This window comes from Salvelinus fontinalis, chromosome 9 (assembly GCF_029448725.1).
Source record: "Salvelinus fontinalis isolate EN_2023a chromosome 9, ASM2944872v1, whole genome shotgun sequence".
Classification (NCBI taxonomy): domain Eukaryota; kingdom Metazoa; phylum Chordata; class Actinopteri; order Salmoniformes; family Salmonidae; genus Salvelinus; species Salvelinus fontinalis.
The window spans coordinates 35,198,717-35,224,615 of record NC_074673.1 but is presented as its reverse complement, the minus strand read 5'-3'; the positions used below and the strand labels follow the sequence as shown (position 1 = coordinate 35,224,615).

The 25,899-nt window shown below is 42.5% G+C and overlaps 1 long non-coding RNA gene across 1 annotated transcript in view; it reads right to left on the bottom strand.

The window, feature by feature from the left end:
• LOC129862479 (uncharacterized) overlaps positions 1-25,899 on the bottom strand; it is an 84,806-nt gene that overhangs the window by 50,073 nt on the left and 8,834 nt on the right. Inside the window, exon 2 of the long non-coding RNA XR_008760771.1 lies at positions 12,843-13,001. This is a non-coding gene — a long non-coding RNA (uncharacterized LOC129862479). The remainder of the gene's footprint in view (positions 1-12,842; positions 13,002-25,899) is intronic.

Below are 25,899 nucleotides of genomic sequence, written 5' to 3'. Positions count from 1 at the left end.
ATTACATGTAAATATACATTTTTGTAGAGCGAGAAAGTGCATTTTATGCAAGGGTGTTCTAGGAGACTGAACTCTCATTCTCTTCACGATTGGCTCTTATTTGCTATCTGTTCTCAGCAACTCAGTGCAAATAATTTTCTAAATTAAGGGACGTGTTCCTATTCTGTCCCTAGTAAGTGATAGACACACAATGGAAGGCCAAGGAAGGAAAGAGATGTGATTTCATTTCCTTATTCAAATCAACCTAGAGTTGGCTTAACCAGTGATGAGGCCATTCCCTGAATGTACAACTCATGACTGTGATGAGTTATGATGATTACAAAGAATAACACCAATAGAAAACTAACACAAACCTGGCATTCTTTGAAAGTAGAGAGAAAATGTAAGTTCATGTAAAAGATTGGTCCATTGCTAGGATATAGTCTATCTTTATTTGCATGCAATACTCTGGATTGCTTGGGCAAATGTCAGGAATTTTACAGACCTTTGGTTTGAATAACTCATTTTATCTCTTTTGCACTGAAATACTCACGCGTGTGTACGCCTACAAGAATCTACGCCTATTTCTTGGTTTTCCAAGAGAATATATTCAAACCCTGAGTCGGCAACCAGCAAATAGCTTCTGCATACAGTCTATCAGGCCAACATCTCTGTTCTACTGTAGCATAGGCCTCTTGTTCTTCTCTCTCCTTCAACTTCCACACACTCTAAAAACAGAGGCATCTCACCATTATCCATCCATCTTTATTATCAGTCCACAACCTGTTTATTGTCTCCTGCCACAAGTTGACATTATCACCAATGTTTCATAGAAAACTAACAGCTGTTTTTTGGAGACAACAGAGGCTCTGAACATCTCTGACCCATGTTTATGTGGCTCTGATATATGACTACATAAACACTCCGCCTACACAGATGACACACAGCACACAGACACTCAGTACACTTGAATTTACACAAACTTTCCCCATACACCTGAAACTGGAAAAGATACAAGACAATGATGCAAGATGCGAGCCAATATAATGGCAGTATGTGAAATAGATGAAACCTGTTTTCAACTTGTAGAATAGACACCCAAAACATTGGGATATAATATGAACCCTCCTAGAGAATGCTTCGAAGCCATTTCAATTCTATGGTGCATTCGTTAGTTTTATAATGACAAATCAGTAGCATTTACAACCCCTGTGGTCGGACCTTATGATGAAACTATTCAAACCACTACCGTGTCATTGTAGACAGTAAGAACACCACCCTTGAAAACCATAATGGTGGTAGATCATGCATTAGCCTGTATCCATAGGCCCAGAGTGAGCCTACCTGCTCTGTATTCACTTCTGAACACATGCAGGAGAGCACTTCAGGAATTTGGTAATGGCCGAGCCTAAGAACCTGCATTTAATACATTGCACTTCAGTGACTTTCTTCTACGGCTGTATAGATTGGTAAACAAATCATTCTCAAATTATGCCGGGATGGCTCATTTTCTTATTGACTCCTAGGTGCTGCTATTTGAATCATTACCTAATTGTCTGGCTGCTCTATCGACAGCATAGAGGCCCTCCCTCACTGATTCTGCTGACACTGCCAGGGGCCTCCTAGATCTGGGTTAACCTTTCGATGTCCATTGACGCTCCATGGGCTGATGATGATTGATCGAGGTGGCCCTTGCCGTTAGATAATACCTAATCAGCGTTCAGAGTAATTTGTGTAAATGAGACCTCATCATTGATGGTAGGCAACTTTAGGAGCTTTTATGCACAGTGAATATGTGCAGGGATTGGATCAGCAATACAACTTTGCTGGTGTAGGTCTACCGATTGCTTCACCACATTGGAGGAGCTGAATGGGGAGAAGTAGGGTTCATCTCACAATGCAGTCAACAAGAAAACAGCAACATGAAATGGCGAGGCATATTATACGACATTGATGTGAGCTCTCACGCACGCACACGCAAGTCTTACTATACTTGTGAAGACTTTTTGGGGACCAACAATTGATTCCCATTCAAAATCCTATTTTCCCTAACCATAAACCTAACCCTTACCTTAACCTTAACCCTAACTCATAATCCTTATTCTATTCTAACCCTAAACCTAACCCCTGAGCCTAAAATAGCCTTTTTACAAGTGACGACCGTCAAAATGTCCTCACTTCTCTGAATTTTAGTTGGTTTACTATTCTTGTGAGGACTTCTGGCACTCACAAGTATAGTAGAACGTGTACACACACAAACACACACACCTACACTTACTTTCTCTAGTCATTCGTCACATAATTCATCACTTAATAGTTCCTAATCACCACAGGGATTACTTTTGGCCATCTGCATATATTCCTTAGATTTGCTGTACTATGTGGGTCTCTTATATTCATAGAGCATCTATGATGAACCATGGGCGTAAATGACTTCCCTTTCCTCAAGACTACTTACTTTAGAAAACCCTTTTGTCAGCAAGTAAATGCAGCAGGGTATTAGAATGATAATAGGTGGTACAAGTGCTCTCTTCTGCTCTATTCTATAAAAGTGGGATTATAAAAAATTAGCTATTCATTTCATCGTTTTCTATTCTTTAAAATTCATTTTAAACTCCGGCAATAATAAAGGCCATATCAAGAGCTTTTCTCCAAAAGGTTTTGATACATTATGAACATAAACACATTGCAAATTCCATGGATTAGGATTTACTGATGAGCACAGACCCAAATGAATCCTGACTAAATCCTCCATACAATAATCTATCAAATACAGTTAGCGTATAATTTACTAATTACTGTATGGTACGGGTGAGAACAGTGAATGCCAGCAAAGTTGTTGTGTCCCATACAGTCAGAGAGTTTGATCATGGAGGATGGATGTGTACCCCACTGACTTGCTCCAGCCTGGCCCCTATAGATGGATCCCTGCTCCAGCAGCCACACTGGGTTCCACACTGCACACGGCCTGGGCTCACGCATAACGGCCAGGGCCCTTGATGATGATTGATCATGTTGTTTTCTTCATTACTATAAACCCAATCAGTGCTTGTTGTAATTTGAGTAATGATAGCTCATTATTGCCAATTGCAGAGTTTAAGGGCTTCCTAATTTTACCTCACCGGTGGACCCTTTTGGGACAGCAATAAGCGATCAATGATTTTTCTCCCTTTGCTGGATTGTAATTCCAATCTCAACGGTGAAGTTCAAATGAACATATCCATTCTAATTCATGCTGAGGACAAATGTACTGTTTAATACAACACTGATGAAAGATATTAATAGTGCTATGAGGGGGTCTTGTATAATTCAATAGAAGGAACACAGCAGTAGTTAATTATGAAGAACTAAGAGGACTTGACCATCATACATTCGATTGTGTTTTTCTCTATTTGATCCATACTTGAATATTATTGCGTAAATACACCAGAAAAAAGGATGCATATTTTTCATCAAATTTTTATCACATTAAGGCAAATGGTCACTAACTAAATAAAATTAAAAAAATACAAATGAAATGGCATGAGTTATTTCATTACAGAGCCCGTAATGAACAACCCCTTAAACACACACCTCAATTACACTGATTAAACAAGCAGATGTACTTGCTTTTAATAATTCAATAAATTGCTGATTAAAATATGATTTAAGAAATATGAAATATTTAAGAAAAATGTTATACACGCACATACAAAGAAAACATAAAAGCAAAGTAAAGAATAATTAAACATTGAAAACAAAGCGTAGAAAACTATTAAGAATAATTTGACAGTAACTTTCTATCTGTTGTGCACACAGTATATATTCCATCTACTTCTAATAGCTTCTTAAACTTACTTGAGACAGAAACAATATTAACTACTTCTTGAAAAACAAACGCTAACTTTAATACATTGTCACGTTCCTGACCTGTTTTCCTTTGTTTTGTATTCATTTTAGTTGGTCAGGGCGTGAGTTGGGTGGGTTTGTCTATGTTTGTATTTCTATGTGGGGTTTTGTGTTCGGCCTGGTATGATTCTCAATTAGAGACAGGTGTGTATTGTTTGTCTCTAATTGAGAGTCATACAAAGGCAGCCAGGGTTTCACTGGTGTTTTGTGGGTGTTTGTTTCCTGTGCCAGTGGTTGGACCACACAGGACTGTTTTGAGGTATGTCACGTTTGTTGTTTTGTAGTTTGTAGTGTTTTCCTGTTATTTTCATTAAATCATGAACACTTACCTCTCCGCATCTTGGTCTGATCCATGCTCCTCCTCGTCTGAGGAGGAGAACGACATTGACTGCCTTAACAGAAACACCCACCACAACAGGACCAAGCGGATTGAGGAGAGAGAGAAAGAACTAAGGCACTGGACACAGGAGGAATGGTCTTGGGAGATCATGGACGGAAACGGACCCTGGGGAAGGGTTGGAGAGAATCGCCGCTCTCGGGAGGTGAAGAAGGCAGCCACAGCCCAGGAGCGGTGGATTGAGGAGGCAGCACGTATGAGAGGCTGGAAGCCCGAGAGGCTCACCCAAGAATTTCTTGGGGGGGGGCTAAAGGGGAGTGTGGCGAAGTCGGGTTGGATACCTGAGCCAACTCCCCGGGCTTGCCGTGGAGTAAGAGGGCGTCGTACTGGTCAGACACCGTGTTATGCGGTAAAGCGCACGGTGTCCCCAGTACGCGTGCTTAGCCCAGTGCGGGCTATTCCACCTTGCCGCACTGGGAGGGCTAGGTTGGGCATCGAGCCGAGTGCCATGAAGCCGGCCCAACGTATCTGGTCTCCAGTACGTCTCCTCGGGCCGGTGTACATGGCACCAGCCTTACAGGTGGTGTCCCCGGTTCGCCTGCATAGCCCAGTGCGGGCTATTCCACCTCGCCGCACTGGCAGGGCTACGGGGTCCATTCAACCTGGTAAGGTTGGGGAGGCTCGGTGCTCAAGAGCACGTGTCCTCCTTCACGGTCCGGTATATCCGGCGCCACCTTCCCACCCCAGCTCAGTACCACCAGTGCCTACACCACGCACCAGGCTTCCAGTGCATCTCCAGAGCCCTGTTCCTCTTCCACGTACTCTCCCTATGGTGCGTGTCTCCAGCCCGGTGCCTCCAGTTCCGGCACCACGCACAAAGCCTCCTGTGCGTCTCCAGAGCCCTGGACGCACTGTTCCTTCTCCCCGCACTCGCCCTGAGGTGCGTGCCCTCAGCCCGGTACCTCCAGTTCCGGTACCACGCACCAGGCCTAGAGTGCGCCACGAGAGTCCAGTGTGCCCTGTTCCTGTTCCCCGCACTCGCCCTGAGGTGCGTGCCCTCAGCCCGGTACCTCCAGTTCCGGTACCACGCACCAGGCCTATAGTGCGTCTCAGCCGGCCAGAGTCTGCCGTCTGCCCAGCGGTGCCTGAACGGCCCGTCTGCCCAGCTCCGTCTGAGCCATCTGTCTGCCCAGCGCCGTCTGAGCCATCTGTCTGCCCAGCGCCGTCTGAGCCATCTGTCTGCCCAGCGCCGTCTGAGCCATCTGTCTGCCCAGCGCCGTCTGAGCCATCTGTCTGCCCAGCGCCGTCTGAGCCATCTGTCTGCCCAGCGCCGTCTGAGCCATCTGTCTGCCCAGCGCCATCTGAGTCAGCCGTCTGCCACGAGCCATTAGAGCCGCCCGTCTGTCCCGAGCCAGTAGAGCCGTCCGTCAGTCAGGAGCCGCTAGAGCCGTCCGTCAGTCAGGAGCCGCCAGAGACGCCCGCCAGTCAGGAGCTGCCAGAGACGCCCGCCAGTCAGGAGCTGCCAGAGACGCCCGCCAGTCAGGAGCTGCCAGAGACGCCCGCCAGTCAGGAGCTGCCAGAGACGCCCGCCAGTCAGGAGCTGCCAGAGACGCCCGCCAGTCAGGAGCTGCCAGAGACGCCCGCCAGTCAGGAGCTGCCAGAGACGCCCGCCAGTCAGGAGCTGCCCGCCAGTCAGGAGCTGCCCGCCAGTCAGGAGCTGCCCTACAGTCAGGAGCTGCCCTACAGTCCGGAGCTGCCCTACAGTCCGGAGCTGCCCTACAGTCCGGAGCTGCCCTACAGTCCGGAGCTGCCACTCAGCCCGGACCTGCCGGAGTCCCTCAGCCAGGACCTGCCGGAGTCCCTCAGCCAGGACCTGCCGCCCCTTATCCCGGTGCTGCCCCTTGTCCCGGTGCTGCCCCTTGTCCCGGTGCTGCCCCTTGTCCCGGTGCTGCCCCTTGTCCCGGTGCTGCCCCTTGTCCCGGTGCTGCCCCTTGTCCCGGTGCTGCCCCTTATCCCGGTGCTGCCCCTTATCCCGGTGCTGCCCCTTCATTTAGGTGGGGTTAGTGGGAGGGTGGTCATTGGGAGGGGGATAAAGAAGCGGGGATTGATTATGGTGGGGTGGGGACCTCGTCCACCGCCAGAGCCGCCACCGTGGACAGACGCCCACCCAGACCCTCCCCTAGACTTTGTGCTGGTGCGCCCGGAGTTCGCACCTTAAGGGGGGGGTTCTGTCACGTTCCTGACCTGTTTTCCTTTGTTTTGTATTCATTTTAGTTGGTCAGGGCGTGAGTTGGGTGGGTTTGTCTATGTTTGTATTTCTATGTGGGGTTTTGTGTTCGGCCTGGTATGATTCTCAATTAGAGACAGGTGTGTATTGTTTGTCTCTAATTGAGAGTCATACAAAGGCAGCCAGGGTTTCACTGGTGTTTTGTGGGTGTTTGTTTCCTGTGCCAGTGGTTGGACCACACAGGACTGTTTTGAGGTATGTCACGTTTGTTGTTTTGTAGTTTGTAGTGTTTTCCTGTTATTTTCATTAAATCATGAACACTTACCTCTCCGCATCTTGGTCTGATCCATGCTCCTCCTCGTCTGAGGAGGAGAACGACATTGACTGCCTTAACATACATAAAGGTAAATCCATTGCTGATATGACTTTCAGGAGTCGTTGGCTGTGTTTTTAAATGTGGACTGAAAATAAAATAGACTTGATATAGACAGGGATCAAGCATTCTGGGAAAACAAAAAACGCCTTTAGTAATGGATAGTCTGTAGTTGATTAACAAAACAATCACAGGAGAGAGCTATTCCAATCTATTTCTATGTCAACAATCAATCATAGAGTCCAAAAATGAGACATTGCAATAAAGCCACTTGCAAAAGCATTAATGAGTCTTCCCACTGAGGAGAGGCTCAGATGCACAGAGACAGCATGGCGGAGAGAATTCTAAAGAGAGGTCATGCCACAACTTTACAGAGTATGATCAGAATCAATAGGAAATTTGGAGATAGAATATCACCAGTCCTCCAGGACTCAGCACCAGATAGAGGTGATTCATCATGGCAAGACTTTATTATTGGAACTATTACTCTTAAGGTCAGAGCATTGGGGTAGAGACACAAATTCCCCAGCTTAATCACAGACAAATGACCGGGTTAACTTCAGGAAGGCAAATTATTATGTTTATAAATATATCTGTTATTTTGTGGAATGTACAATATCTATAGTAAAACCAGATTCATGGACAATATTCTGTATTACTGCTGAAACATTACAGTACATCCTATGATGATCCTTTTGATAGTAATGTTGCTATTACTATCATACCACAACAATGAAAGCTACTAGGATTGTACTGTGAAATGTACTACATGAAAGAATGCAGTGGAACACATCTAAAGAACTACTGAAGTCTATAACAAGTCTTGTTTGTAGCCTTGACAATGCTGATCCTATACAAGGCACTAATGCCCTGAATTACAGCAGATGAATGGGCCACTCTGTTGGTCATGACAGTATTTTCACTACCCCCATCTAGGCCTTCCCTTTTCATCTTATTCCCTTTGGTGAATCCCTGGTCCAAATGTTGTCCCCTTTCTTCTGGTCTCAATTTCTGTTCATCAAAAGTAAGGTGAATGTATGTCCAAATCCCATGGCCTCAACCACAACAGCCTGTGTCATTAGAGCTCAAGATGGGTGGGTTTGGCTGTAAAGACACACAAATGTCTGTGGGTGAACATACGCGCAGCCACGCACACATGCGCTTGCACACACTCATCGCACGCACACACACACTGCTGAAGTATTTGATGTTTTACTTGTTTGAAGCCAAAGTCTTGTTATCAGTCCTATATTCCGAGCTCCATTTCCCAGGTTTTTGAGAGGAGTCCAGGCCTTTCATGTAAGAGCCACCATCTACACAGAAGCCAACAGTGTTATGAGAAATGACATTGTGACTGATGGTTAACTTATGTTCAGAGATGACAGTTACAACCAAATACCAAGTGACAGACAACCCAAACATACACACACTAAAATGAAAATAAAAATAAATACTTTGACAGGTGTGGGTAAATCTTACTGATAATATTGCGGGGAGATGATAATATTTTGCACATTATTTGTCTCTAGATCACAACAGAAAAACATATAAAAACAAAAAATATAAGATACATAGAATATGAGACAAATAAGGTACTATATTTTCTTACTTAGCTGTGTTTAGTCTTAGGCTATAGCTGTCTTATGGTAGCTTTATGAAGTGGTGCTAGCCCCCTACCCCATAGCCCCCACAACCACTTACACCTACTCCTCATGGTTCTGAAGTCAACCAATTACAGGCAGTGTAAGCAGACATTACACCCCTCAGCCTTGATGCTGCCATTTCCTGTTTCATATTAACCCAGCAAGCCTGGACCACTGGCAGCAGGGGCCTGGAGAGGGGAGGAGGGAGAGGGGGAGTGGAAGAGGGGAGGGCTGTGGTTGGACTCCCATAAAACAACTGGCCTAAGCAGCGGGACTGGGAGTCCTCAGTTTTAAAACTATGACATTAAGGTGTGTTGTAAAACCATTGTGTGCAGTTAATGTAGGAGAAATGTATAGGCAAGGCTAATCTATGCTAAGTAGTTACAAGTCTGAAAATATTTCTCCAGTGTTTACACCATAAAATAACTGGTGTTTAAGCCTATTTCACACCTGGAATCTGAACCATATGTGTTTGCAAACAAGTCCCCAGGGAGTGTTGAGAAAAAGAGGGAAAAAAACATGGATTGGATTTTCTCTTTGACTGTAATCACTTCTCTTGAGGCCCATTGGAGTCCCCAGGCCAAAATAGAAACCCAAAACAGTTAGCTACAATTAAGTAGTGATACAGCATGCCCACATACTGATAGGATGGCAAGCATTTATTTTCTCTATCTAAGTTTTCCGCCCCCTCTACTCGTCTCTAAAGTCTGAGCTTTGGTTTAGAACTACAGTATAGAAAGGAAATATGAGAGGCAAGAAAGGAGGCGGGGGGAGAAGAAAAACACAGGTCTCCTTCGGTCCTTCACTGACTGCCCAGGGGTTGTTTTAGTTTGTTAATAGCCACCTATCACCCCTCAATCTCTCCACCAAGATATACAAGATACCTGAAGGGCAAATTACCAATACATAATTACAAAAATTCCACATTATCAGGTGGTATTAGTGAGTGGAAAGTGAGTCTTGTCTCTGATATCCCAATCCCTAAAATAAACAGCTCATCAGACTGTGGATGTCTTTTTCACACTGTACAGTATGCTATTTTTAACTCCCTCCTTAGTTTACTGAGTCTTGCATACTGAGATGGATGAGGCCAATGTGAGACCCCTTGACACGATTCTGAACTTGAAGATACTGACACATGAGAAGAAATACTTTGTTAGAAATTGAGAGATGGAGAGAGAGAACGGCATGATGAACTTTAGCCAGCACCAGGATGTTTCAGCCAAAAACCTGGTTGCCTCTGCCAGGAGGCTGAAACTTGGATCTTCCAGCAAGACAATAACCTCAAGCACGCATCAAAATCCACAAAGAAATGGATAATTGGCCACAAAATCAGCATTTTGCAATGGCCATCTCAGTCTCTAGACTTGAAACTATTTGAAAACCAGTGGTTTGAATTGAAGAGGGCAGTCCATAAGCGCAGAAGAAGGATATCAAGGATCTGGAAGGATTCTTTATGATGGAATGGTATAAGATCCCTCCCAATGTGTTCTCCAACTCATAAAACATTTTTGTAACGGCTCAAAGGTATTGAAAACAGGGGCGTCAATAATTTTTATAAAAAATATGTAAACAAAATCTCTTTCTCTGAGCAATTGTACTCGTATAAAATACACTAGTGCAGTGGCCAGGTAAACAAAACCAAAGCATGGGTTGCTGTCATACCTGGTCCACTGCTTACAGGGTAAGACAACCAACATGCCATTTTGTAATTTGAATGAACTCTCTCTAACAATTGGGGGATTCTTTAAAAAAGAATCACCTAATAGCAGGAATAGCATCATCTAGTGGTCAGAGTGTAGGATGGGACATAAACCCAATGACTAATTTCTCTGAGCTCATACTACTTGTCAAACATAGAGAACTGATACTGAATACTTGTTGTTGGGGTGGGATTGGCGCAGGGTGTGGGAGGTCGTGGATAGCTTTTGACCACTTCTTTGGATTCCCCATGTCTTACTCATTGTTAGAAAAAAAGTTGGGTCCAAATAAGACGTTAGGTACTATAATTATTGAATATTATATGAATCCTATAAGTGCAAATGGACATAATGTTGCAGAAATGCTAACCTTATCTGTTTCTAACAACAGAAATGATTTCAGAACAGTCTGAGATGGTGGGTGTCCAAATCCTCTTTCTTGTGCTTTTTGAGGTGGAACAAACATGTAGCTAAGCATTAGCATTTCACCACTCTCATCAATGTAGCAAAGAATACACATTTCAAAGCTGTTGAGCTACCATACTGTGATCCCTCCAATAATATTGGAATTATGTTGCCAATATGTCATTCTGTTGTTGGATGTCATTTTATTGAACTAGGCAAGTCAGTTAAGAACATATTCTTATTTACAATTACGGCCTACCCCAGCCAACTGTGCACCACCCAATCACAGCCAGATGTGATGCAGCCTGGATTTGAACCAGGGACTGCAGTGACACCTCTTGCACTGAGATGCTGTGCCTTAGACCACTGTGACAATCAGGAGCCCTATGATAAGGTAAGAAAGGATATTAGTAGGCTATAAGCTATTTCAAATAGCTACAATACTTCTAAGCCCTATTCTAAACCATGAGGAAATTGAATCCATCACTAGTATATTGTCATAGAGCATCTTAACTTGTCAAGGTTCAAATATCTTTGAACTAACACTCTGAATGTACTCTCCATGTGAAGCAAATACAAAAGTAGCATGTAAGTATGCCTCGTACTGTACGTATAAAGGAGCCCAGACATATGATTACCATTACAAATGCACATGCTACACTTAAGCTCAAGTTAAAAGGGATAGAAAAAAAAGAAAAAGAAAACAGGGGAGTATTTTTTATACATGTAAGGCATAAATTATGTCCGATCGTGCAAGCGCGATGCCACTGTTGAACAGCCAGTCAATGGAGAGGGCAGGGAGAGGCAATGGAGCGAGGTAATGTGTAATCTTACTACTCAATGGGCTGTGCCCAGCAACGGGCCTCTGAATGCTGGAAGTGTCAGGGAGATAAATAGCGGAGTGTCCCCCTCGAAAAACATGATTAATACCCCGCCTGGTGACGCTGCTGAAGATGAAGTAGGAGCAGCTGGCTCAGGCAGCGCAGGCACGCAGGGAGAGGTGGGAAGGGGGGAGGGGGCGAGCGCAGCGGAGCAGAGAGGGCAGAGAGTAGGACACACCGGCAGCCAGGGGGAGGGAGGCGAGGCAAGGGCAAGCCAGGCCACCGTAGGCACAGGGACCCCTACCTCCAGTCTTCTCACCACGAACACACTCACCATGGCTAACTGTTTAAATCATCTTCATACACACACACAGCCTACACATACATGGCAAACACTGCATCATTTATTTAAATATTTAAATATATTAGGGTTAGTTGTCATAGCGCTTACATTTTATTACACTGCAGTGCAGCAATTTACTATAGTTGATCATTGTAGGTTTTCAACTTTGGTGTAATCCTGTTTCCTTCTACAAGGTACTCTGATAGAATAAACTCTTTAGTGGAAGTAGAAACATTAGCAATACAATACGTTGTTACAATGACAACATGGAATATGTAAACATGTCTCCCCTTGAAGTAACTGCAAATAATGTGCAATATACTGTACAATGCTCATGCTTTAAGATATTGCATGTGAAATGAGTGGTGGGATATGCACATGTAGAGTTATTGGGTCTGTTCTGTTGTGTAAGTAAACATGTCGAGGGGTGGGCTACTTTTCATGGTTCAGGGGCCCCTCCCCTCACACAATTAACATTTCTAGAGTAATGAGATGATTGATAAGCTGGAAGTGTGTGCTTTAAGGAGATATTAATCATTCCCTCTGGTCATTTTAATCATGCGTTCCATCATCCCCAGATGCTGAGGATCACCTTCCTGGCAAACAAAGGGCGGCCACGCCACTCGCATAGTCATTTTTTTCTAGTTTAACTTTATTTTACGCCGGTTTGTTCCTCCCATCTGTTCGTGCAAAGCCTCCGCAACCCACGTTGCACATTGACAAGCTGAGGAAGAAGCGTGTGGGAGTGTGCTTGTATGAGAGTGTGTGTGTAAACTTCCGAAAAACAGGCATCTTTGAAATGGTAAATGTAGTCCTCTAGGTTCGTGACTATCTGGTAGACTGCCATCAGCCATCCTAATATACACATACACATATTCACATGCACACACACACACATTATACTCTGATGATACCACATGGTGTGGGCAATATGTCAGAGCAATGCACAATTTGGCATTTGAACCAGTCACTATTATTGGAAGTATGAAGAAGAAGTGCTGCAGGGAAGATATGTTGTGGATGAGAAACAACTTCAAAAAGTCTCCCTCCCTTGAAAGTCGAAGAGGGACAAATATATCCCCAAAGCACTGATTAGTTCATGTTCAGTGCCTCCATTGTACTGTACCTCTATCTTCCTCCTCTGTGTTCTCACCCAAGGCAATGCAAGATTCTGAGTTGTACCCCAGAATCAAAGGGATTTCTCCTATGACTTATTTTCAACCAACATATTGTCACAGCCGAGGCCGTTGGGAGATTTGCTGTGGCCCAGAGGTATCTGCAAACACTAAAAGAAAACAGAAAAAACGAATCAGAATTACAAAGACAACTAAACCGGCCTTTCAAATGGGAAAACACAGTATTACAAATGCTCAAGGATGACACAAGGATTGTAAAATGTGAAATATCATGCATACACTAACAGGGTAATATTGTAAAGGATATATAGAAGTGGACAGGTATACATTTTAATGTAATTAATGAAACAGACAACAATGATTAGTCAAAATGAAATGAACTAAAACCCTGTCACCTTGAGAGAAATTCCATGTCAAGCATGTCGTTGAATGCCAGAGCACTTACAATATAATTATCAGGGCCAAGTTTCCTAAAAACATATATACAAATATAATCCTGGGGTGGGTGAAACGTTCTGCCTGTGCAAAAACCAGGGACACCTCCAAACTTAGTTTGACAAGTGTCCTAAATACACTTAATCATGTACAACATTAATGACACCCTGTTGACAGATATTCCATCATCAAACGGAAAGTTTTTGATAGTTATTCAAAGGGGCTTGTCTGAAAGTGAACAGATTAGAATAGTTTGCATGCAGTCAGAGGCCCGTGAGCTGATAGGTTCCTCCCTGGAGGAGTCGATAGGACACATCCTCAAATGCACTGAGCTGCACTGCTTCTAACAGCCATTAATTGCAACCAATATAAAAAGCAATTTCATTTTACATTGGGTCCAGCCGCATCTGTTATCGGTGGTACACTTGTGCAGAGTACATAAAGGTAATAGAGGCTTTCAGGGGCTATTCCCTACTTATTATCTAATAATGATGAATGAACATGCCTGCAAGTGACAGCTGTTTGGGTGCTTTGTTTGCAGTCAGGTATCTATTTGTAACTTCCCCTGAAATCAGGTCTGTTTGACTTTGAGGAGGTGTAACCAAAACAACTTTACCACATTATGGGTTTCAAAAAATGTTGGAGTAAAGATAAAACAAACACTTCAATAGTAGATAGACATATCCATTACCGAAATGTAAGGCAAACTGAATCCAAAATCCCCATTAGTTTTAAGAGGTCAGTGTTGGGTGACAGCATAGCTGTCATAATTTTTGTTGTACACTGACAAACAGCAACCTTTTCACATTATCCTCACTGAGCTTGCTAATAAAAATATTGTAATATAAAAGGTCTTGACAGGCTCCTCTGTATGTGTTTATCTTAGGACATTCCAGGTGCGCTCTACCTCAACAGAAGCTTGAAAGCACCTCCACTATGGCCTACCCCAGACACCAACCCACCTAAAATGTGGAGGAAATGAAAACAATCATTTCATTCTGTTTTTCTAAAACATATGAATCTTTGTCATGTAGCATTACATCATGCCAGGCAGCTACATGCTAGTGATAGGGGGAGCTTGTCCCATGTATGATAATTACTATCAGTGATGTATAGGAGGTCAAGGGAACATAACAAAGAGCACAGATCACATCACTTAAGACATACCCCTGGGTGTTACCCTGGCAGGTATGCAGGTAGAGGGCCACCCACTATAAAGCTTTTTACTCTAAATCTTTGATATTTGCTAAAAACCCAGTCATCCCTTACATGACTGTAAGTACAGTATACCCCAGTGAAAAGCTTTACTTCACAGCTCATTGTCATTTTCGAAGAGAAGTTTTCTTAACGCCATTCTCATTGGCGATGACAGACGAAGGACCTTAAAACAACCGTCTCGTGAAGGGTGGCTTGAAGGAAAACACGTTGACTACTCACAGGCCTTTATTATTTCCACCTTGCTTTATCCTGGCACACTTGCTCCACTGCACGGCTAAAAGACAATTAATCCTAATAATCAGGGCCCTCAGCATCATTGCTCATTCTGGCAGGCCGCTTTTTCCATAGGGGCACGGAGGGAGGGCCTGAGCCCACGATCTCTGCTGCACAGATGAACCTCTTACAGATGTTGAGAATGCAGCCTGGTTAATCGCTTGGCCATTTCAAAGCCTTTTTAGAAAGGTTCACAGAGATTGGAGAATGAATGAAGGAGTCCTCATGTCATGTCTGTCCAGGATTAGGGTTCTGCTGTGATTAAGCATGAATCACTTTTCTTTTCTTTGTCACCATATTAATGGTTTTCTTTCACAATGTTCTATAGAAGTGTACTGTACTGTACTGTTTCTATTGAGCTTGTATTCTATCAATTTCAGCCAGAGGGGATGATTGCATGGCATGTATTTTCTAATGCCCAAATGTTGACATTTCTGTTCCTTCCTGTGGCGTCCCAGGGCATAGTGACAGACAGCATTCCACTAAAACCAAATGGTTGTGGTACAGTCACAGTATTTGAAATATCAGCATGGGAACCTAATCCTCTCCAATTTGAGTCCAAATGTTACAGGCCCAGTCTGTGTGTGTGTGTGTCAGCTGAGGGAGTGGTATGACAGTACTGTAGGAGACAGGAGGCCCAGGCAAACAAGCAGATGCTATGGGGCTGCTTGGAAGAAGAAAATAATCATCATAGTGCAGCAATTATGAGAGTTGAGAATTCAGTAAAGCGGAGCACAGTGTGTTCTCCCAGCATCTCAGCAGCACTCACAGCATCCCACACAACAAGCTCATTAGGCCAGGGTACACATTCACTCTGATTTGGGATTGAGGAATTAATGCAACGGCACCTGGACTCCCAGAGTCATCCATTCTGGCACATGCTACGTATACAGCCAGCCTCGCTGAGGTTATGCATTATCTTCTTTAAAAGGATGAAATGTTGCCATGTTGCCCTGTTCAGTTCTAAGCAACACCTCTCTTCTTTCCTGAGTGCTATGTGAGGGGCAGGCATATTAATCACACTCACAGCCACTAATGCTAACAATCAGTCAATGCAGTTGGCCAGGCTCTCCATCTCTAGTGACAGGAGGTTTGTCCTGAGGCCTGCTGATTCGTCCTGCTACTCTGCCTGTAGGACAAAACACACACAACAGAACAACCTCACTCTCTTTGTTTATCAATGCCACTCAATCTTATGGAGATTTTTGTTTTTTTGAGAAAATGTGATGTTGAATTGTGGAATATCCTGTTTCCGGTACCTTTCTCTAAAACCAAACAGCGAAAATAACTAGTTAAGATGTAGGTTACAGTCTGTTAATAAATAATGTATACTGTAATAAGTGTGCACTAACAAGTATCATCCCAATTGTTTTATTTAGGTGGCATTCAATTATGTAAATGCATGCATCCTCAGACAAATTTGTTGATAATCTGAATAATTATTACAAACGCGTCAGCTTCATTGACATTATATAGTGAAATGGAATCTGAGGATCCTATTCAGCTAATATACAGTTTTTATACCAAGGGCCAAACCCACATTTAAGTATTTATGCAGTGTGCAGTATATACAGTTGAAGTTGGAAGTTTACATACACTTAGGTTGGCGTCAATAAAACTTGTTTTTCAACCACTCTACAAATTTATTTTAAACAAACTATAGTTTTGGCAAGTCGGTTAGGACATCTACTTTGTGCATGACACAAGTCATTTTTCCAAAAATTGTTTACAGACAGATTATTTCACTTATAATTCACTGTATCATAATTCCAGTGGGTCAGAAGTTTACATACACTAAGATGACTGTGCCTTTAAACAGCTTAGAAATTCCAGAAAAGGATGTCATGGCTTTAAAAGCTTCTGATAGGCTAATTGACATCATTTAAGTAAATTGGAGGTGTACCTGTGGATGTATTTCAAAGCCTACCTTCAAACTCAGTGCCTCTTTGCTTGACATCATGGGAAAATCAAAAGAAATCAGCCAAGACCTCAGAAAAAAAAGAAATAACCTCCACAAGTCTGGTTCCTCCTTGGAAGCAATTTCCAAACGCCTGAAGGTACCATGTTTATCTGTACGAACAATAGTACGCAAGTATAAACACCATGGGATCACGCAGCTGTCGTACTTTGGTGCCAAAAGTGCAAATCAATCCCAGAACAACAGCTAAGGACCTTATGAAGATACTGGAGGAAATTGGTACAAAAGTATCTTGATCCACAGTAAAACAAGTCCTATTTCGACATAACCTGAAAGGCCGCTCAGGAAGGAAGAAGCCACTGCTCCAAAACCGCCATAAAAAAGCCAGAATACGGTTTGTAACTGCACATGGGGACCAAGATGGTACTCTTTGGTGAAATGTTCTTTGGTCTGATGAAACAAAAATAGAAATGTTTGGCTGTAACGACCATTGTTATGTTTGGAGGAAAAAGGGGGAGGCTTGCAAGCCAAAGAACACCATCCCAACCATGAAGCACAAGTTAAAGCTCAGTCGCAAATGGGTCTTCCAAATGGAGAATGACCCCAAGCATACTTCCAAAGTTGTGACAAAATGGCTTAAGGACCACAAAGTCAAGGTATTGGAGTGGCCGTCACAAAGCCCTGACCTCAGTCCTATAGAATATTTGTGGGCAGAACTGAAAAAGGAGGCCTACTAACCTGACTCAGTTACACCAGCTCTGTCAGGAGGAATGGGCCAAAATTACCCCAACTTATTGTGGGAAGCTTGTGGAAGGCTACCCAAAACATTTGACCCAAGTTAAACAATTTAAAGGCAATGCTACCAAATACTAATTGAGTGTATGTAAACTTCTTACCCACTGGGAATGTGATGAAAGAAATAAAAGCTGAAATAAATCATTCTCTCTACTATTATTCTGACATTTCACATTCTTAAAATAAAGTGGTGATCCTAACTGATCTAAGACAGGGCATTTTTACTAGGATTAAATGTCAGGAATTGTGAAAAACTGAGTTGAAATGTATCACTCTAATTCTCTCCTTCTCTCTTTCTTTCTTTCTCTCTCTCGGAGGACCTGAGCCCTAGGACCATGCATCAGGACTACCGGGCATGATGACTCCTTGCTGTCCCCAGTCCACCTGGCCTTGCTGCTGTTCCAGTTTCAACTGTTCTGCCTGCGGCTATGGAACCCTGACCTGTCCACTGGACGTGCTACCTGTCCCAGACCTGCTGTTTTCAACTCTCTAGAGACCGCAGGAGCGGTAGAGATACTCTTAATGATCGGCTATGAAAAGCCAACTGACATTTACTCCTGATTATTATTTGACCATGCTGGTCATTTATGAACATTTGAACATCTTGTCCATGTTCTGTTATAATCTCCACCCGGCACATCCAGAAGAGGACTGGCCACCCCTCATAGCCTGGTTCCTCTCTAGGTTTCTTCCTAGGTTTTGGCCTTTCTAGGGAGTTTTTCCTAGCCACCGTGCTTCTACACCTGCATTGCTTGCTGTTTGGGGTTTTAGGCTGGGTTTCTGTACAGCACTTCGAGATATTAGCTGATGTACGAAGGGCTATATAAAATAAACTTGATTTGATTTGATTTGGCTAGGGTATATGTAAACTTCCGACTTCAACTGTACATGTTCCAAACCCACTTTACTACTAGACTAATTTGCTATAACAAACATTAAAGAAATGTATTCCACTTAAATCTGTAAAAAGAACATTATCACAAAACAAACAGCTGGTTGTTTGAACTGAGAGGAAACTGCATACTGAGCAGGACTGATCCCATCTGACTATCATTCACCAGTTGCATGAGGCAGAACTGGCATGTTTAGGTTTCTACGAGAGGAAGATGGCTTACCTTGACAGCTTAGTGCTGACAACTGTAACAGTGACACAAATTATACCAAATCTGAACAACAGGGAATTTCATTCTGAAAGCTGAGGCCCTCAAAAAATTGACACATTTATGAACGTGGTGTGTGCAGTAATGGATGAATGACCATTTATTTTCCTTAGCTTAAAACTGAATGATAATTATTGGGCTTCACATAGCATAAAATGTACAGCTGTGGGGACTGTCAGAGCTCCATGGGCTGTTGAGCTTGTGTGCATTTTGACAGTGGTTGAATTTTCTATCCCTTGCTTCCCTGAGAACCACCTACAGAGTATACACAATTATATCCTGCCAACCTCAGACATTGTAGTGGCTTTTTACTTGAAAGCAATTGCAGCATAATACTGTACATCACAGGATTGACTATATGGGCCCCATTCAATCATAACTAGACAAAAAGGTTTCCAGAAAAGTTGAAAATAACATTTATCTTGTGCAGAAAGAAAGCATCTTTTAATTTCATAATGTCGTTTTTTGACTTGTGCTAGTGACCTGGTTGTCAGATTTGATAGAACATGTCTCAAGGTGGATGTATACAGCAGTGGCGGTCGGTGCCGTTTAAGATAAGAGAGGACAATACAAATGTTTATGAGCAAATCCTTAGTTCTATTACAGCATATTGGATGACAGTCATTCATATTCCATTCAGACGGCTCAATGTAACATGGATAGAGTTAGGCTACTTACTACATGATACTCAAATTGTCCCTATACCCATCATGAAGTTGCTACAATTTAGCCTATTAATGAAAGTTTACAATGTAGGTGCACAGGTTGAGAGAAATCTGAGTAATCAAGGTGACAGACATTGATACATTCAATAACGCCTTGCACAATCTTGCCTGCATCTAGCTGATCTAGGGTGTAATCATTAGTGCCACAGTTGCAAACAAGAGTTTCTATTGGACATATTCAGGAAGTTGTCATAATTACTGTGTAAGTCTATGGAAGGGGATGAGACCCACCGGCCTCCTAGGTTTTAGTATTGAAGTCAATGTACCCAGAGGAGGATGGAAACTAGCTGTCCTCCGGCTATACCATGGTGCTACCCTACAGAGTGCTAGAGACTACCGTAGACCTTCATTGCAAAACAGTGTGTTTTAGTACATTTTTGGGTGACGTAAATATATTTAGTATAGTTTTATCTAAAAATTATAACTTTTTAATGTTTCACTATTTTTATTTTTATGAAATTCACTGAGGATAGTCCTCCCCTTCCTCCGCTGACGAGCCTCCACTTGTATACAGTATATGGACAGTGAGAGAATTGGTCTGAAGGAAATGCCTAGAGGTTGGAAGATAACACAAGTAAAATTTGCCAAGTTGGTCAAACATGAGATTCCGAACATGAAGGCTAAACTCAGCTTTAACTCAACACAATGGGATCAGCCAGATGGCAAAGTCAGCCCCCTCACAAGACTGCACTGTCTGCTGCTGACAACAGCTGCATGCTATGTTCCACACTGCTGTATATTATCATATATCATTTAAAGCACTGCTATTTGTTAATGAAAACGTTTCTTTACACTGCATATTGATTGTGAGCCAGATTGCTTACTCTTGGGAATAAACTTCACAGAGCAGCATGGCGTCAATTTTGATTACTTTATTTTTGAAAAATTCCAGATGCTCCGACGTGTGACTCAGTCTCCACACAGGGGGATAGTGGAAATAAGGTTGAGAGAAGCCCCAAATATTTGCATTTGGAAGCAATTACTATCCTACACCAGCATAAATATCAGCTTTCACCCTACTCCCAGCACTGTTACAGATTTAGCACCTATAGGACATTTCTTATCATGCCTGTGTAAGGCAACCCCGTTCTAGCCATTACCTCTTGTTTTTTAGGTGCAGGACTCAAACCCGGTGTTAACGTTTGGCATGGAAAGTAAGCTGAGTAATATGTTTGGCCAATGGAGAATTTAACACAATCTGAACCGTAATCAGGATGGTTAACATTTAAGCAGTTCCAAATTACTGGCCACTAGGGGCAATGGTGAGCGCTGTTACCTTCAAGCTGGTTTCAGTTTTGTATTATGGACTGGGATGGTGAATGGGCATAAACATCTGTCTTTGGTGCCAAAGATAGCATGTTCGAGTCCAGCAATAGAATGTTGTTTGTGATATTTTCGTTTTAAGCCTCTCCAAAATCTTAACCCTTACCATAACAATATGGAGTTAATGCCTAACCTTAAGATTTCGGACTTAATGCCTACACTTAACCTTAAAGATTTCGAATTTGACATTTGGAACAACTTGACATTTGAGAAACATGGATGAACGTCTAATTCTGATGTGAGACCTTGATGGTTTATTTACTGGGGAAATGTATGATCAAACCTCCAGAATGTAGGCCTGACATCACTTCTACGTTATTGTTACAGTAATGCAATAAACAAATGGCATTCAATTCCAGCTTTAACATGCCATTGACTTGCCTTTGAGGATACATTTCCTTTAGCAGCATTTGAAGTTCAGTATAACTGCCCAATTCCCCCAAGAGTTACACACTATTGATCATGTATAGTTAACTTCCGTTGTGTCACACTTGCAGAGTCAAAGTGCACAACACGGAGATGTTAGGGGGGAAAAATAAAAGGAAGAATAGGGGAAATGTAAAACATCGAGTATGTAGCTCAGCATGCATGGTTGAAACTCACATGGGTGAGTTTGTAGCCCCAGGGAGAGCTAACACTGAAATGCTCTTTGACCATGAAATGGCCCTGCCGGTAATGGTGGTTAATGGCTGCGTGGTGCAGCGGTGCTGGGGCTAGGCAGGGGGTAGGCAGGGGGGAGACTGACTCAGGGGGATTCTGTCTGCTCTAGTAGGGTTTCTGTACAGTGCAAGGATGAGATGAGGGAAGTCAGGCCAGTGATGATAGCATCTTATTGACGTTATAATTGCCAACTCACTGTCATGTGCAATGATCAATGGAGCTAAGACACAGTGGTGGAGACTAGCAAGAAGACAGCATTACTAGAACATTTTGATATGTAGGCTATTCTTTGTACTTTGTCTCTTTCTCTGCATTATCTGTACACAGACACTCCAAGGTTTGTCAATGTGTTGGTTGGGGAAAGGGTGTAATGGTAACTTTAAAAACAAATGTATCCCAAGAGAACGGTATACAACATGTATAGATGTATGTAACATGCTCCTCAACGTAGGTCCAACATACTTTCTCTACACGTCTTAATGTTGTGTCAAAAAGTTAGATGTTGGACCACGCTGGTGTATTTGGGCAGTAACTTTGTAATACACTTACATCAAGCCCAGTCTGTTTGGACTGACCTTTACAGATGATTCATTAAATTAAATCAAATTATGCTTGTTGAGAACAGTACACTTTGTCCTATGATTCCTCAACCAGGCCACTGATCCAATGTTGATAGGACTAATTGCTGGCTTAGAGTTGAAATGCTTCTGACTGACACATTGCCCTAATCATTGCAAGGTCCCAGTATCTTATCCTCCAGCTAAATTCTGGAAAGGGCAAAACATTGGGTAAAATGTGGGTATCAGCCCTTCCACAAGACATGGGCATGTTAGAGGTCAAAGGTGACCAAATCAGGCCTCTTTGGGATCACCATCTAGCTGTATAGCATGTGACAGAGAAGTGGTATCACGTGTTCTGTTGGCAAGTGTCCATTTCTAAAGGTCATTTTTAGGATAGGGAAAACATGGTTAGACGAGTCACTTTTCAACTTTCACCACAGTTGCAAAAACAAAATGTTTAGCCTACAGTTCTTAAAATGCCTTTTCCAAAGAATATGTAACTTCTGACTGAGTCTGCCTGCAATAATAGTCTATTTCACTGGGTAGAATTTCCCAGGTAGATCAGAGGCTGTGCATGTGTACACACACAAACACGCTAGGCGGTATACCAGGGTATTTTGAAATACCCACAGTATGATGCCTAATACCGTTGTTTTTACATAAATTTGAACAAATAAAATACAAATATATAAATACTCGCAATCAACTTGTGCACTATGTTAGTAGATAAAGCAGAACTTGTTCTTCATTTCGCCTGTTGCATTATTTTTTCAGTTTGACCACACAATCATCTAAAACATAACCCTAAGGTTAGGGAAACTGATTGTAGAGTGGATCCTATTTAATCAGGCCTGGCGATGAGTTGTGATAAGGGATTGACTTATCTGCTGTGATGGAGACAACTAAAGGGATAAGCCGTAAACCTATTCTGACAAACCTCTAGTGGAGACAATGACAAGTGAAATATGGGGTCAACTATCAGTCATTCATCAATGAGCTCCTCCTGTCTCAATTTGAATTTTGAGCACTTGGCAGTATTAACCTTCCTAACCCCAAGTTGCAGACTAGGACAGCTTTGCAATGCCAAGCACTGACAGCCCAAGTTTTAAAGTAACTGTTGTGTATCACTTTAATAAATGCTTCCAGTCACATAAAGCCATGGATAAAGGCCACTTAAGTGATAACACACATTCCTAAAGCACTTCATAAAAGTCAAATCCTATGACTAGCCCCAATGAGAACATTGAACACCTAATATTAAAGTGGCCTTTCACTTAGATTTAAAGACTAGGGAAGATCCTGCCCTGTTGTTGTCGGACTCCATAGTGGCTTGTCTCCAATGTAAACCACAACAGCCACAACAGCATTACTTTGGGATATCCTCTTTCTGAGAGTGACTCCCCAAAGAGGTGCTGTCAAATGGCTCAAACACACCCTGTTAGTCATGTTTGTCCCTAAACAACAGAGAACATAGTGGGACAGGAGAGCCTCTCCACTCCAACAGCTAGATAAACCAAGTGGAGAGCAGTTCAGATTGCAGGCCCTGGTGGTGCAACAGGCAGCTCATGGCCATCTGATATAAGCCTTTGATCCATATAAGTGGGTGGAACAATGTGGCCTTCACGCAAGGATGCTACCTCTGTGACCTTTCCTGACCTGAAAGGCTCTGTGTCTAGAGCAATTATTTATGTATACACTAAATGACTGACAAGGGGGCTCTGTTTTGAAGCCACTGCACCTCCATCTTGGCACTCCCCAACCGTTAAAAAATATATTTAGGAAGCTATAGAAATGCATTTATTAACGTCTACACATATTTTTGTCACATTTATACTATTACCTTAATGGAAACTTTAAAATTATATTATGTGAGCTAAACATAAAAATACAAATGACAAAATATACAAATATACATACAGAAGTCCTGAAATTCTCAACCCTCCCAAAAAAGACTTAGATTTTATGTAAGTTATTCAAACGAGATAGTAAGTTGTTCGAACAAGATACTAATGTCATTCGAACAACCTAATATCTTGTTCAAAAAATGTAATTGTTCGTGGTCTAATTAAGCCTAATTTGTTATTCAGGGCCAGGTGTCAGATGTGCTTGTCAGACCGTTGTTGCAGCCATTCATTCTCTGATTCCACCCATTGATATGAATATTAATTTACAGTTATTTCATAGCCTAAATCAGGGCTGCTTTTGAATGCTAGAGCATGTAAGTGGGCTAACATGAGCTCATGATTTTTCCAATTTTACTTCAGATTCTTATGTTTATCCACGTTTCTCGAAAGGTCAAATTTAGACGTTTCTGAGTGTTTTTGACACCATGGGTTGCTAATTCTGCTCAGCAACTAGCCTGATCACTAGAAATAGATTTTTATTTCTGCATTTGAAAAGGTCCTGAGATCGTCAATATATGCCTTCCTTGGCGCTCTCCAAAACAAAGTTTGCCAAGCACGAACTCGTGATGCTCGAAGCCGAAGCACACTGCTCAGACCACTGCGCTACAGCAGTTCACAATACTCCAGCAAGCTGTGAGAATACTTGATGATACTTATAGTATGAGGTTGGTTGGTTTGCAGACATAAGCGACATAAGCGGTCACTTAAGGGGTCTACAGACAATTCGCAAACAGAGGCGACGGAGCGTAGCGCAGTGTTGGAATGTAATTTTTCAGCCCAAAAGGGGTGGCTCCTTGTGATATGCTCCTTGTGATATGATATCAACCTACACTGTGTTTTCCTACCTGGAAATATAGACCCGAAGTATCATTCCTTGCGAAGACTGAAGGGGAGTATTGAGTGAGTTTTGCAACGGAAGTCCCACCTCTGTGTCTACATCACATATTTTCCAGTATCCCTTTTGGTATAAACACAGAAGAGATGAACGTTCTGCTACTTCGCTTCTACTACTTCCAAGTTTCCTTTTTTGTGCTTTTTATTTAGAGATTGGCTAAGTGCAATTACGTCTATGTCCAGTTTGGAGGAGTGTCTGTGCAAGCTGGTGAGACAATACGAGAATCTTTACAACCCTTCGATGCAGTTGTATTCAGACAAGCAAGCAAAAGACAACAGCTGGAGGAAGATTTGAACACTGATAGTGATATCAAAAAAACATGGAGAAAGATTCGGGATTGGCAGGTTCGCAATCTGAAATGGGTGAAGGAAATTATTGGGGCTGCCGCTGATGTGTATCTCACCGATTGTCAGACAACTGGATTGGCTTCGTGTTCACGTAGGCTGTCATTGGCCGTCATTGTAAATAAGAATTTGTTCTTAACTGACTTGCCTAGTTAAATAAAGGTTAAATAAAAAAAACATCGTAAGACAGACACCAATATGCCAGATACGGTATGCACTCATCATGCAGCCGAGTCCTTTTGTACAGTCAGTGTGTGTGTTTGTGATCGTATGTTTAGCAGACCTAGTTAGAACATGTTAAATCAGGTATTTTCTGGATGCTAGAAATTGTGAGTGGGAAAGAATCAGTGTCTGTGTTATCATAATGATTAGCAGGGCTAGTTCAAACATCAGAAACAGACGTGTGTGTTGTGTGTGTTTGTGTTGTGTGTGTTAATTAGATTGACATGTTTATAAAATCAGTTATTTTGGGTAAAAGAAGCCCATCGAGATGTTTTAAGATCGCTTGTATTGTATTCTAATGTGTTTGCCACCTGCTTGTAGGTGTTGGAGGGGGGTGGTGTTTTGGACAGTCCATATGTATATACTGTATTCTACTGTATTTTAGTCAATGCTACTCAGACATTGCTTAAACTAATATTTATGTATTTGTTCATTCCATTATTTTACTTTTAGATGTGTGTGTATTGTTGTGAATTGTTAGATACTACGGAACTTTTGGAGCTAGGAACACAAGCATTTCGCTACACCTGCAATAACATCTGCTAAATATGTGTATGTGACCAATAATATTTGATTTAATTTGAGAAGGAGCTGAGCCCTGAGGACCCATCTACA